At 36.6% G+C, this 14281-nt stretch overlaps 1 long non-coding RNA gene across 1 annotated transcript; it reads left to right on the forward strand.

The window, feature by feature from the left end:
* The first annotated feature begins 2364 nt into the window (after window positions 1-2364).
* LOC132623053 (uncharacterized) lies at window positions 2365-10049 on the forward strand. Its single transcript, XR_009576084.1, has 2 exons — window positions 2365-2594; window positions 9541-10049. It is a non-coding gene; the product is annotated as an uncharacterized LOC132623053 (long non-coding RNA).
* Window positions 10050-14281: the final 4232 nt, after the last annotated feature.

Consider the following 14281-nt stretch of genomic DNA (forward strand, 5'->3'; position numbering starts at 1 on the left):
ACAGTCGTCGAAAGTACAACAGTGGTCGTAAACTCAGTTTACGGGCCGTATTTCGTGGACGTATTTAATCATAATAGAACCAGAAAGTCAGGCTGAGACATGATGATTTACGAACACAGTTTACGGGCCGTATTTCAGTTTACGGTTCGTATTTCAAGTCGTCTTTAACCATTCAAGCATTTGACAGAAAGTTGAAGTTTTGGAAGTTGAAATACGACATGGCAGTTTACGGCCCGTAAACTACTTTAAGGTCCGTATTTCATTTTACGATCAACTGGCCAAAGTGCAAATCTGCAACTTTCCACATTTTCAGAACCTATAGTTAGTCATTATGGAGCATAACCTATCTCTTATTGCAATTTCCTTTGGAATCTTACTTAGGGTCGTCAAACGTCGTTCCATTCTTATTAAAACATCGTACATTCTATGCCCTTTGTTAGCCTATCCACCGTACGTTCGCGGGGAAAATTTTCAAGGTGTAACATCTGCTTAGAGTCTATAGGGTGAGCACGAGACGTCCGCTGCCTTGAAGATTCTTCTTTATCTATGTCTTATTTTTCATTCTGAGACATATTTAGACTTGATGTATTATTGATGTTCCAGACTTGTATATTTCTAACTAGATGCTCTTGTATAGATTAGACCAGATTCTGGGGTTTATTTTCTTACTTCTGCACTTGTTCTATATTAATATCGTCGGACTTACGTGATTTATTCTCTTCTGGTTTTTTAATTATTTATTTACATTTTTACTATCGTTTGGTTGAGGGTTCGCTTACCGAGGTGGGAAAGATAAGTGCCCACACGACTTAGCTAAATTGGGTCGTGACATAGTCATATTTTCCCAAAGATTTGACGTCACCAGTACAAGAACCTCTAATCATAATCAGTCTAGGAATCAATACAAATGTCTGAAATATACGAAATACTCTCTAAGGATAGAAATAGACAATTAATATCAGTAGACACTTGTACTAGTAAGCATCATAGGCCGACTAAGATTAGTTAACGCATATGAAATACATAAATCAAAAAGTAGAATAGATAAGACACCAAATACAATCAACAGGCACAGTATGTCCCAAATTTCTCCAATCATAGCCTAGGTTAAGCTTTTAACCCACAAGTCTGCCAAGTTTCTAAGAAATTCCTCAACCGTAGAATACAACAGAATTACAACAACAACAAGAGTCCAATGCGATAATGAATGATGCAATAGTAAGAAGTGCAATGCAAATGAGATGTAATGCCATGCAATGCAATGACTAATATCTTGAACTTGTACACATATGCTATAAGCACATATCGCTTCAATAGTCATGACCTATGGGGGACTCACGACGTCCATGTACTAACCACTTTGGAACAAACCTCGGATCGTGACTCGTCCATTATGTTCGATACAGACCTCAGACTATAGCAATAATCATGTTACTTTCATCTCTCTCTTTCTTTCCATTTTAGATCCGTTTCCATAACTCTTTTATCATGTATGAATGAATGAATGCAAGAATGAGGAAATCCCATGTAATCAATAACAATAAATATGATATGGAATTCACAAACACCATAATGACAGTTCAATTCTTGCGCGGATTATCAAGACTATCATGAAAACGGATTAGATACTTAATTCCAATCACAACAAATAGAACTGGCACAACCTCCATAAGCAGAACCACGTAATAAAGTAAGACACATGTCAATAATTGCATAAAGTATGGCGGCAAGCCCAAATAATCAGAAATCATACCAAACTAGTGGATTTAACACCACAACCATGCCCGAAGGCCAATCATGCTTTCCCTATCAACAACTACATAACACATGCTGTTGACACAGAATTTTGGCCCTCCTTTTTCATTTATTTAATTTTACTATGCTTCTCTATCCTGAAAATTCCCCAAAATGAGTTTTGAATATTTTCGCTAATTATTAAACTAATGTTTGAGATATTATTTCCCTAAAATTAAGATCATTTTTATCATTTCTTAAAAGATTACTATAAGATCATGTTTTATAATTAAGATCACTATAAAAAACAGTTTTGATATTCCTATATCAGTATTGGTGTCGACATTTTTCCTTTTTATTACTATATTAATCAGCTTATACTCTATTTTCTAAAACTAAATACGTATATTAAATTACTTTTATTGTAATTTATATAGATATATATTTTTTGGGAATTAATTGGGACAAAGAAGCATATGTTAATTAATTGATTGAAGTAAAAAGGAGTTAGAATAAATCATCTACCCATAATATTGGGCCAATTCCCTTTTTCCTCTAAACCAAACTCTATAGCCCAATTCGTCCCTAATGACCAACCCAAACATTAGGCCCAACCCGATCGAATATTACTTCAACCAAGTCTTCAATCCCTTTTCATCTAACCAGATGAATCAAACGACCCTTTTCTTCAACCAAACTAAACCTTAGCGGTATCCCACCAAATCGGCCGAACAACCTGGGCCTAGCCATGTTAGAGGTGCTATTCAACTCTCACATCCGCCTATATCCCCTCTTATCCTTTCTCACACTCCATCTATGAAGATTGCAGGGTCCATGTGCGATTTCAGCAGCTTTTTCTGGTGAGTCCCATCCCCATTTTCATCATCTCTTCCTTGAATTGCTCAAAATTTCCCCCCTTTTCTTATTTTTGAATTTCGAATTTATGCTTCTTTGAGAAGCTGTTGAAACCCTTAGTTGCTAGCTCTAAATAAGACCCTTAGTGAGTTGTTTTAGATAAGTTTTAAGGCTAAAAATTCCCTGTGAATAAAGGCTTTGATTGAGAGAAAATCTCTATTTTTCTTACTACTTTCAAAGCTTTCATTCTCAGAAAAATCCTCTTTCTTTCTACTCTAAGTCCTTGGCTAAGCAAAGCTAGAACAATAGTTAGTTTTCATTCTTTTTATTGGTCGCAACAACAACAGTGGATTCAAAGACGCGACGACGACAAATAGCCTTAGTTCGCTGTCCTGGAGAAGGTCAGTAATCAACCTAAACTTTCTTTTCATTTTAGTTCTTAGATAAATATGTAGTTGCTTGGATGTTATTGTCATCCATTTAATTTTATGTTTTAAGTGTATAATTAGAACCTGCAAATCTTGTTTCCTTGTTTAGTTTTTTGTTTAAAGGGTGTTAGAATTTGCTTTCTTGTTATTTTGATGAAAGATCAGTATGTAAAACTTAAAACATAGGAACTACGACGTTTAGGAAGGAAACTACTGATTTGCACAAGTTTGAACTAATTGAAACTTTCTGATGTTGGAATAACCTTATCGCTTATAAATATTTTACTTCATAGCTCAAAAGAGGTTAGTGTTTTCCTTGCCTGCTCTACTCTTCGAAATATGGAATTTTGAGTGTATTGAGATGCAAAAGTATGTCGGCAGTTATATTTTTTAGATATGGTGTAAATAGCCTAGTCTTCATGTTCTTTTAAAGAAATAGAATGCTCGAATAAATTATTAAGAGACTCTGTCCTTCCTCTACTAGCAAACATCATCCTCGTATGATAAAATGAGAATGTGTGTTTTGTTTCGTGACCATAGGAAACCATGATTTAGCATATCATTTTTACCATATTTGTAGTTGACGTCATATGTTTAATTAATCAAATAACAGATTATTGCAAGTCCATAACGAGAAGAATATTTTGTCTATATCTGTCCTTCAAAATTTAAGTCCAAAACCTCTTTTTCTTTACCATGTCCATGAGACTTTGTTGACTTAAGATGACTCTTGTTTATGAATTTTCTGGAGTTTTCCATAGTTAACTAAATATGCTTTATACGGTAGAAAGCAACATTTGTTCCGAAAAAGAAAGTTACTGTTTTTGATATTTAAAAAGTTACTATTTTTTTATTAAAAAGGTTACTGTTTTTTGATTAAAAAGTATTAGAGAAAGTTACTGGTTTAAAAAAAGGGGAGTTACTGTTCCGATTAAGAAACAAAAAGTTACTGATTTTTGGGGATTACACCTGCTGAACGTGTAGTTTGAACAACTCCGTCGCTCGTCTAAATCTTTGTTTGAAGTACTTTTGTAGATTGACTTTTGTCGTATTTAGTTAAAAACCAGCATATAAAATAGCATACAATACTGTTATAACTTAAGATAAGAGGGGTATCGATTTGATTAGTGAAAAGGATGTGATTAAGTGATTCAATACTTGTTTGTTCTTATTTCATACGTTGTCATTCATGAAAGCATGTATTCAGGATCATTCAATTTTCCATTTTTAAGAAAAAGTGCTAATTTGCCTAGATCCTAAAATGGTGTTATTATTGATCACTTTGAATTAAAATGCTAGTCTGTGGATTATTTGATCGTGGGGCTGCTTGTTTTTGTTTTGTTTCGACTTTGTTTCCATGTTTCATTCATAGAAGATGAGGATTTAGGATTCAATAAGCAGTACGTTTTGACGGCATAAATCAATCCGGATAATAAACATGTTCCTATTTGGTGTTGTTAACCAAGAACACTGACCTAATGTGTGTGGAAGAAGTACGGGACCATGACAATGTATTTTCAAACTTGAGTTATCGACCTATTGTTACAACCTGTACTTGCGGAGAAGCACTGATCAAATTTGAGCGTAAGTATGCTGAACTATGGCTAAGTAACACAACTTTGGAGTATAAGGGACGAAGCATTATTATGTATATTTTATAAGTAAAGGAAGCATATGAGGAATTCCGGAAGGTCCTATAAGGAATTGAGTAGAAGGAGTTGAGTTAGTATGACTTTGGAAAAAGATGAGCATTACTTTGAATAACAAAGTATGAGCCAACTTGGGGAAATAATATCTTTTAGTGTATGAGGAGTTTTTAAGTAAAGCAAAAGCCGAAATTGAAATTCATGAAGTCTAGTTTCCAACGCAACAAATCTCTCATCGATACGACGTCGGAGTAGAGAATTATGGACTTTACAAGTCAGGCTGGCAGAGCAGGAACGCGCACCAACCGACCCTAGAACAATACAAAAAGGGGATTTACCCCTTTATTTTCATTCAACCACCTCCCCAAACCTTCCCTAACACCCCTAAACATATCCCAAATCCTCTAGAACATTCCCCTAACTTCCACAACATGCACATATATTCCTACAAGTCTATATGACAATTTTGGTCATTTTTAATTCATTTTTAACATAACCCCAAGTCCTAGAAAGCCCTAGAAACCTCTCCAAACATATTCCAAAATATTTCCAAGCCTAAACCGAGGATCAAAGTAAAGATTAAAGTGGTTAAGGGTTCGAAGTGAGGTCTATACTTGTCTCCTCTTCTTGAAGATGTTTGGGTGAGTATTTTTAAGGTGGAGTAACCATGGAATTGAAGCGTTCTTGAATTTTGAGGAAAGATTTCATCTTAGTTTCATGTTTATGAGTTTGTTTGGTAATTATGTTATAATTTGAGGAGAAGAAAATTGGAGGAAAAGTTCAAATATGCATTTGATGATATTTTGAGTTGTGAATTAACTTGAGTTATAATTATTAGTATGTCATAATCTCGTTATGAGGGATAATAATGATGTTAAGGAATTGTCGTAGGGGTTGTATGAAGTTGTTGTTATGGATTGATTATGAAAATAAGTTTTGGCATTGAATTGAGTATAGTTTGAATGTAATCTTTTGATTATGGAATTATTGATGTTTTATTGTGCTTTAGGAGTTGTTTTGAAGATTGGAGGGAGTAGAAGATATAGGGAAAATGCTGCCCGAATTTCGGCAGATTCTAAAGGGGTTTAATTTGAAGGCCTAAGATAAGCATACGACGACAAGCCTTATAATAGTATGAATTTTCTTGAATGGAGATATACGAGCTTGGGAGGACAAGAGTTAGGTAGTTAAGGAGACCGAAAAGGTATGTTAAGGCTATTTCCTATATTTCTAAAGGCATGATTCTTTTCTTATTAACCCATTCATGTTTTCCATAACATCCTTATTCCCAAAAAACTTGAAGTTCATGATTCTCAAAGTTCTTATGATTCTAAAATAGATATTTTCTACGATGATAATGATGATGATGATGATCCCTTTTCTAGAGATTCCAAAGTTTACAGTCTTGATGCTATTATGAGATTATTGAGTTTATTTCATGAATTTCTTGATTTTATTCATTGTTTGTTATAGCCCGTATCTTGTACGTTTGGAAATTTCAAAGTCGTTGTGGAAAGTTAAGGGCGAGACCATTTCCAAAAAAATTATTTTAATGGACGAGTTGTTATAAACAGTATTTATGAATATTATTAGTATGAAAATATGGAAGGAGGCCAAGGGTAAAAAGAAAAATTCGCAAGGGAGTTCATGGTAAATTCGTGGAAAGGTTAGGGGTAAAATGGTAATTTCACGAAACTCAAGAAAATTCTTGGAATGGCCCAAGGTGGCCGGCCATATTGCTTAAATTTTCAAGAAAATTCTAGAAAATAATAATAATAATAATAAAGAAAGGGACATGTGGCCATTTCATAAGCAAAGGGGGCAAAGTGTAAATATAGTTGAACTAAAGTGTACATCACAAGATAAATGGTGATATTTGTATTTTGGAGGGAATTCTAGAAGAAAAAAAAACAAGAAATTAGTCTTCCTTACTCATTATGGAAAGTTCAAGAACAATGGAGAAAGGGGACAAGTAACCCTATTTATTATCTTGAAGGACCTAAGTGTAAATATGTGGAAGTGGGGGAAGACATATATATATATATATATATATATATATATATATATATATACATATGAAGTCTCCATTTGGTCCAAGAAAAATTTGAGAAAAAGGAAAACAAGAAGAGGAGAGGGGACGGCCAAAGAGAGAAAAAAGGAAAAAAAAAAAAAGAGAAGCCTTGAAGTATTGGATCAAAAATAATTTTCTTCAAGTATTTCCACTAATTTGAAGGTTCTCTACGACGTGGTATGAGCGTTGGAGCAAATAAAACGTCTTTTTGGAAGGTATTATAACCCTAGCCAAAGTTGGAAAATCAAGTATAAAGGTATGCATTCAATCTCTTTTATGTGTTATGAATGGTTTATGTATGTTGTGGTATGTAGAAAAGGGTGAGATTCATGGAAATATGTATGTAGGGTGTTGGCCGAATATGGTTCCATGGAGTAGAACAAATGAATTAATTTTATTTAGCAATTTTATTGTTGTTGTTGTGTGGGCTCTATGATGAAAATGAAGGTTAATGATTCAAGTAGAAGTGAGAATTGTTATGGGTTGTTTTAGAAGTGAATGTGATATGAACATGGTTTCTTGTATTTGTGAAAAATGATGTTGTTAACGTATGGATTATGGGTGTTGTAAGTGGTCGTGTATATGTTTGGTATTGGTCGTGGATATGCCTTGTTGTATAGAAAAGTTGGACTAATTTTATGTAGTATATTGGTTGTTGTTGTTGTAATGAATAGAAATGAAAGGAAAAATTTATGAAAATATGCATGTAATTGTTGTGGCCGAATAATGGGTGATTTGGTAAGTTGAAGTGAATTGATCCTAATTAATGTTTTAGTTGCTGTGTTGTGAAGTTCATGATGGAAAAATGAAAGTTGCATGATTTGACATGAAGTTGAAATCATTCGTCGATTATGGAAGAAATTACTAATATTGGTATACATTTTGAATTGATTATTGAAGTTGAAATATAAATGTTGGTATTGTTATTGATAATTTGGCCGGGTTGAATTCCCGGAATGTTGACAATTGGCCGAATTGAATTCTCGGGTGTGCTGTTGTTGATTTGGGGCCGAGCCATATTCTCGGGGTTGGTATATTTACAGGGGAGGTGCTGCCGAAATTCCGGCAGAATATAAGTGAATGTGCTTGAAAGGTTAAAGCAAGTATATGATAATGGAACTAATGGATGGATGAATTCTCTTGCATGTAGATTAACGAGTTGGGTGAACAAGCGTAACTAGTTGGTCGCGGCACAGGTATGTAAGGCTTACCCTTCTTTTCTTTTGGCATGTCTTAGAGCAACATAAGGTTTGATACGATATGTACTTCGGGGAAATTCTACTCTTGAATTCTGAGTTTTGTCCCTAAAAAGTTCTGTATGTGTAAATGTCCAAAGCTTTATTTGATATGTTCTAAACAGCATTCGAAAGATAATTGGTATGATTAACATCTTGATTTCCAACGATAGTACGTTTAACTATTCCACTGAGTCTTTAATATACTTTGGTATGTACATAAGACCCTAAAAGTTATATTTGATTTGGTCCATATGATACTCGAAGGGGATTTGCCTCTGAAGTTCTGTTTAATATGTTCTTGAGTCTGCCTACGATTCTGAGTCACTTCTGATATAGGTATGTCTGACATGATCGAGCCCATGATACGATTCAGTAACGAGATAAGTATAAATAAATGTGTTTCTAAAAGAGTTCCGAAGATTTAATGTCTCTAACTTCCACGGAATATGTCTCTAAAAGGATTCTGTAAGTCTGATGGCACGTTTGATGATTCCAGCGAGTCTTTGACAGTCTTTTATACGTACGTACGAGTCCAAGAGTTCTATTTGGTTTGATCCATAACCATGTCTAAAAGGTAGTTAACCCGATTACGGCTTTGGTTTTCCAAGAAAGGCTTCTGAAATGATTGTAGAGCGTTCTGTACTTCAAACGCTCGTAACTTTTGTATACTAACTCCGATTGACCCGAAACTTGTTCTGAACCTTCATATGTCGATAAGCATGTTTGTATATAAGTATGTTGTGTCTCGGATCCTGACTTGTGTGCGTATGGTTTTGCACTATTCTGCTCGTGCATATGTTATGACTCCTTTCATCGAGTCCCGGGCCGGTATGTATCGTGCGGATGGTTCACCGAGTCCTCTGCTGAAGGCCGGGTTCCATATATGAATTCCGAAGTATGATGTGTCCGGTTCCGGGGTACTGTGTTATATGTCCGTCCCCGGTTACCGAGGATATATTACGAAGTATGATGTGTCTGGGCTCGGGGTGCTGTGTTATCTGTCCGCCCCCGGGTGCCGTGGTTATGTTGTGATGTGTGACGGAGATCGGAGAAAATCTTCTGAAGTATGATATGTTGTGGCGCCAAAGACAGGAGTGGCGACCACGTTCCTATGTTATTATGCGCATTCTTTGGCATTGTTCACCGGTTCCTCGGCGTGTTATTTGTCCCCGAGGTTACCGTATGTGTGATGTGATGTGTCCGGTTCCCGGCGTGGTATATGTCCCCGGGGCTACCGCGTATATGATATGATATCCGATTCCGATATGCATGACTTGGATTTGGAGAGTAAGCATTCCGACCTTCCGTATATTCTATATTCCATTTGATATATGAGATCATTCGAGCAATTTGTATGTTCTGTATTCCGTCTGGCATACGAGATGAGTAAATATGATTCGTGTCTAGAAAAGAAAAATAGTAAGTGTTTGGTAATCTGGATAAGCTATTGGTATGTTGTTCTATCTGTTTCAGTTATGGTTCTGTTTTCTATATTCATGCCTTACATACTCAGTACATATTCCGTACTGACCCCCTGTTCTTCGGGGGCTGCGTTTCATGCTGCGCAGGTACCCATATATGGATAGACGAGGTTAGATGAAGATGATCCAGTGGATTGGCGGGCTCCATTTCCTCCAGGAGTGCTGCCGAGTCAGAGTATGTATGCTGTGATGTCTGATCAGTATTAGAGACTTTGCAGACAGCGTCGTGGGTAATGGTTGTCAGTCTGTAAGCGGCTCCATCAGCCGATACGTTATTTTGTGTTATGTAGTAAACTTCATAGGTTTACAGATTTTTGTTTAATCTTGATCGGTAAGAGGAATATTTTGACAGCTTAATATGTATTTTACTTGTATTTGATTTGATGGATCCCAAGGAATTAGGTGTGTAATCAGAGTCTGCGGGTTCGCTCGGCTCCATATATGGGGCCGGGTGCCCATCACACCCTAATAAGGTTAGGGTGTGACATTGTTGTTGATCTTACCTTATGTTACTTGCTCCTTCAAGGAGGGATATAACGATGATGATTATTCCATATCATAAATCGGGGTTACCGACCTTACGTCATTCCTATTAAGTGGTAACCTTTATTTGGGCTCTGATGCGTGCTACTTATATTATATATGTCTATTATATATGTATATATATGGGGTATGGGAAAAGGGTGAGGCGTTATATATGGATAACCACCTGATCAGTTTGCATATTATTATATCGTCCTGGATGCGGGATAGATGGGATAAATGGATCGGGTCGTCCGTTCCGCGGCAATATATATATATATAATGATGATATGATATATGTATCTGGCTGCACATTCCGCAACACTATTATTTATATATATATGAAAAATGTTTTTTTTAAAGAAAGCTAAGCATGTATGATATCCGCCTTACGAGGCAATCAGACGTACAGGTTATCTCCTTATCTCATGTTGTGTTCTGTATCTCTTGTTATGTTGTTATTCATGCCTTACATACTCAGTACATTATTCGTACTGACGTCTTTTCTTGTGAACATTGTGTTCATGCCCGCAGGTTATCTCTTGGCAGCCTTGTCGGCTTATGTTTGTGGGCATAGTTATTGATGATTATATAGAGATGTGTAATTATCTTGTGATATATGTCCTTACAGATCATGATACCCATGATATATCTTTGTGGTCCACCAAGAGATGATTATTGTTATATCCCGTATTTTTGAACGTCAGATTATTTGCTGAGATGGGACCCACACATCGAGATTTTTTTTGGGACATCTGAAAATTCATATGAATCACATATGAGAAGTTAAACACAACTCAAGAAGGACCCTTGGGCCAAATCAAAGTGGAAGTCCTCCAAACGAATATTTTAAGAAAACGTTTTTGGGTGATCTGACTTCAAGGGGCAAAAACGGTATTATAAGTGTGGAATTTGGAAAGGTACCAAGAACTAGAAGTTGTAGATAATTGAATTAGCTTTCCAACCATAGGTCGTGGGTCCCCAGGTGACGTCGGTACAAGGAGATATGAACGTTTTAAGGTCGAAAGGTCAGTGGGCTAGGCCCAACTCGGGACCAAACCGAGTTGGCCCAAAAAAAAATCAAAAAAATAATAAGGCCCAAAATTTGTGAGGCCCAACCGGCCATGGTTATGGCCCAAGCCCATATTACATAAAATTTGGTCAATAAATAAGATGACTAAGTCATCTTTATCACACAACCTCTAGAATATTCAAGAAGTTGAAGAACAAGAAAGAGAAGGAGAAAAGTTGAAGGCCATTTCGGCCAAGATCAAATTTCCAAGGAAATATTGATAACAAATCTTCAAAAATCATTTTCTACCAAGTAAAGGGTGATTAACAAGGTGGAGTTGTTGTTGGAGCAACAAAAATTCAAAATCATACAAATTGTCAAGTTGTAGTCAAGTGAGAAGTTGAAGAAGAAAGGTGAGTTTTGATCTTGTTTTATGTGTTATATATGGTTTATATGTGTTGTAGTATGCTAAAATGGATGAAATTCATGAAGGAGAGAAATATAGTACATGGCCGTGTGTATGTATATATGTGTAGGAGTCATGCTTCAATTATTTTAATTAGTGTTTGGTTGTTATTGTTGTGAATGATATGTGGAAAATGGAAGTTGAATGAATTTTGAGAAGTTGTAGTGTGTATGTTGGTGTTGGTTGTGTGGTTATGGTGAAAAAATGGAAGAGAATGAGTCAATTTTATTTAATATGATGTTGTTGGAATATAGATTATGAGGTTGTTACTGTTTTCATTAAAGTTAGAAAGTTTTTGGAAGAAGTAGTAAGTTGATTGAATATGGAAGTTGTTAGTATTGTTGTTGTTGGAATTGTGGTTGATATTTTGGCCGGGTTTGAATTCCCGGGATTGTTGTTGATTGAAATTAGCCAAGTTGAACTTGGTGGGATGGAGTATTTATAGGGGAAGTGCTGCCGAAATTTCGGTAGCCAAATGTTTCCTTAAGAATTCAACTCTAAGTACCCTAATAAGAGTTTTGGTAAACATGACCAATTTGCAGATTTTGACGAGATTGCGACGTGAATTTGGAATAGCAAAAGGAGCGGAAAGAGGTATGTAAGGCTTCACTCTTCTTTCTATGGCATATCTTAGATGTAATAAGTCGGGTACGAGCCTCGGGGACAACCCTAGCCCCCGGAATCCGCATCCAAAGTTTTCCACTTTTTGTTCAATAGAATTGAACTAGAAAGTGTGCAAATGATGGAAAGACCTCTTAAACCCCTAGAACTTGCATAAGTGGGACCCGATTACCCTAGGACCCTCACAAGTAATGACATGACACGTAATATATGTAAATCATATACGTCACCCCATCCGGCCCGAGGTGGGCCCGCTACTCTCGGATTTTTCCTTACAGTCTTGCTTGACTTACTTGAAGTGAATCCAAAGGGAACCTTTGATCCCGATTTCGTTACCAAATGATAAATACTATGACTCCTCTAACGAGGGCACTTCCATGACGATAATGATAACAATGATGTTAGATAAGAGAATATGCCTATGATACGTACTACCGGAACGACTCTATGACTAAGATGACTAAGCTAAGTATCTTATGTAAACATGAAAATGATAAACTAATTTTCGAATCTTATTTATATTTCCTAGCTATGACTTTATTTTCTAAAAGATTTCAAAGTCTATGAACTGTCATCTATGATGCCCCGATTTCATTCTACGTTTACTCTAATATTATTCCCCGTTGGTAGTCTCACCTTAAAATACTCGTTCCTTCAAGGTGAGACAAAGCGATCACGAGTATTCTATAATATAATTGGAGGTCACCGACCTTACGTCACTCCGATGACTACATGATTCTTCTTTGGGCTTTCCTGCGTGCCTATGAGACATATGTATATAGGATACGTAAACGCATATAAGACATGTAAATGTATGTAAGACATCTGTATATATTTTTAAAACATGCACATGACGAAAGAGCTAGAGCGCTATAGACGCTGATACATGCACATGATACACGTATATGTATATGATAAAAGCACCAGAGCGCTATAGACGCTGATGTACCTACATGACACACGTATATGTATATGATAAAAGAGCTAGAGAGCTATAGACGTTGATATATGTACATGATATATGCATATGTATACGGGGGAAATGGAGGTAAGGGCAGAGCGTTATGAACGCATATCCACCTGATCAGTTGGCATTACATGATATGATATCGTCCCGGACGCGGGATGCCCGGACGCGGGATGCCCGGACGCGGGATGTGTATATTTATGGTTAAATGGATCGGCTGCCGACGCCTCGGCAATATGAGATGTCCTATTTTATATGTATATGTATATGAACAAGGAAAGATTATTAAAGGAAAGCTAAGTACGCATAGCACCTGCCAAGGGTATATATATATACAGGTTATGTTTCTACCTCAGGACATGTGCTATTATTCTCTCATGTCGTTATTTCCGTTTTATACTTTCTGTAAGCTACTATTCATGCCTTACATACTCGGTACACTATTCGTACTGACGTCCCTTCTTGTGGACGCTGCGTTTCATGCCGCGCAGGTCAGCAGACAGGCGGATTTGATACTTAGAAGCTCTACCAGCAGTGTTGACAGTGCTCCAGTTATTCCGGAGCCTCACTTCCTTGGTACTATTTTGTGTATATATATTCGGGCACGGCAGTACTCAGCCCTTTCTATGTATAAGTGTACTACGTCTAGAGGCTCGTAGACAGTTATGTACAGTCAGTTAAGTACAGTTAGATATATGGTGTTTTGGCATGTTAATGTTGATGTATAAGTGATAACGAAGTTTATTAGTCTATGTTCAGAATGACGCCGCTAATGTTAATGTTAAAAAAAATGGCTCTGTTTACATGGCTTGCTAAGAGGTAAAGGTAAAACGATAGACAAGGGGTGCTCGGTACAAGTATCGGGTACTCGTCACGGCCCCTAGACGGGTCGTGACAATTATGAGATGCATGTTCAGAGGTGCTCGTCATGGCCCTCTGTTTCGGTTGTGACAAAAGTGGTATCAGAGCAGTTCGTCCTAGGGTATGTCTACGAGCCGTGTCCTGTAGAGTCTTGTTTATGGGTGTAAAGCGCACCACACTTATAAACAAGAGGCTGCAGAGTATTTAGGAACCATTGACCCTTCCTTCTCATCTTAGATCGTGCCGTAGAGCTAAATTATAGGATGTGATGTCCCTGATTCTAACCCTAAATGTTTTGATTGTGGATAAGTAGTTGATTATGCCGTTATGAGGTAATTGATTAGAATTGAAGTTGATACTCCGAAAGGTATGTTTCGTG

This window comes from Lycium barbarum, chromosome 12 (assembly GCF_019175385.1).
Source record: "Lycium barbarum isolate Lr01 chromosome 12, ASM1917538v2, whole genome shotgun sequence".
NCBI lineage: Eukaryota > Viridiplantae > Streptophyta > Magnoliopsida > Solanales > Solanaceae > Lycium > Lycium barbarum.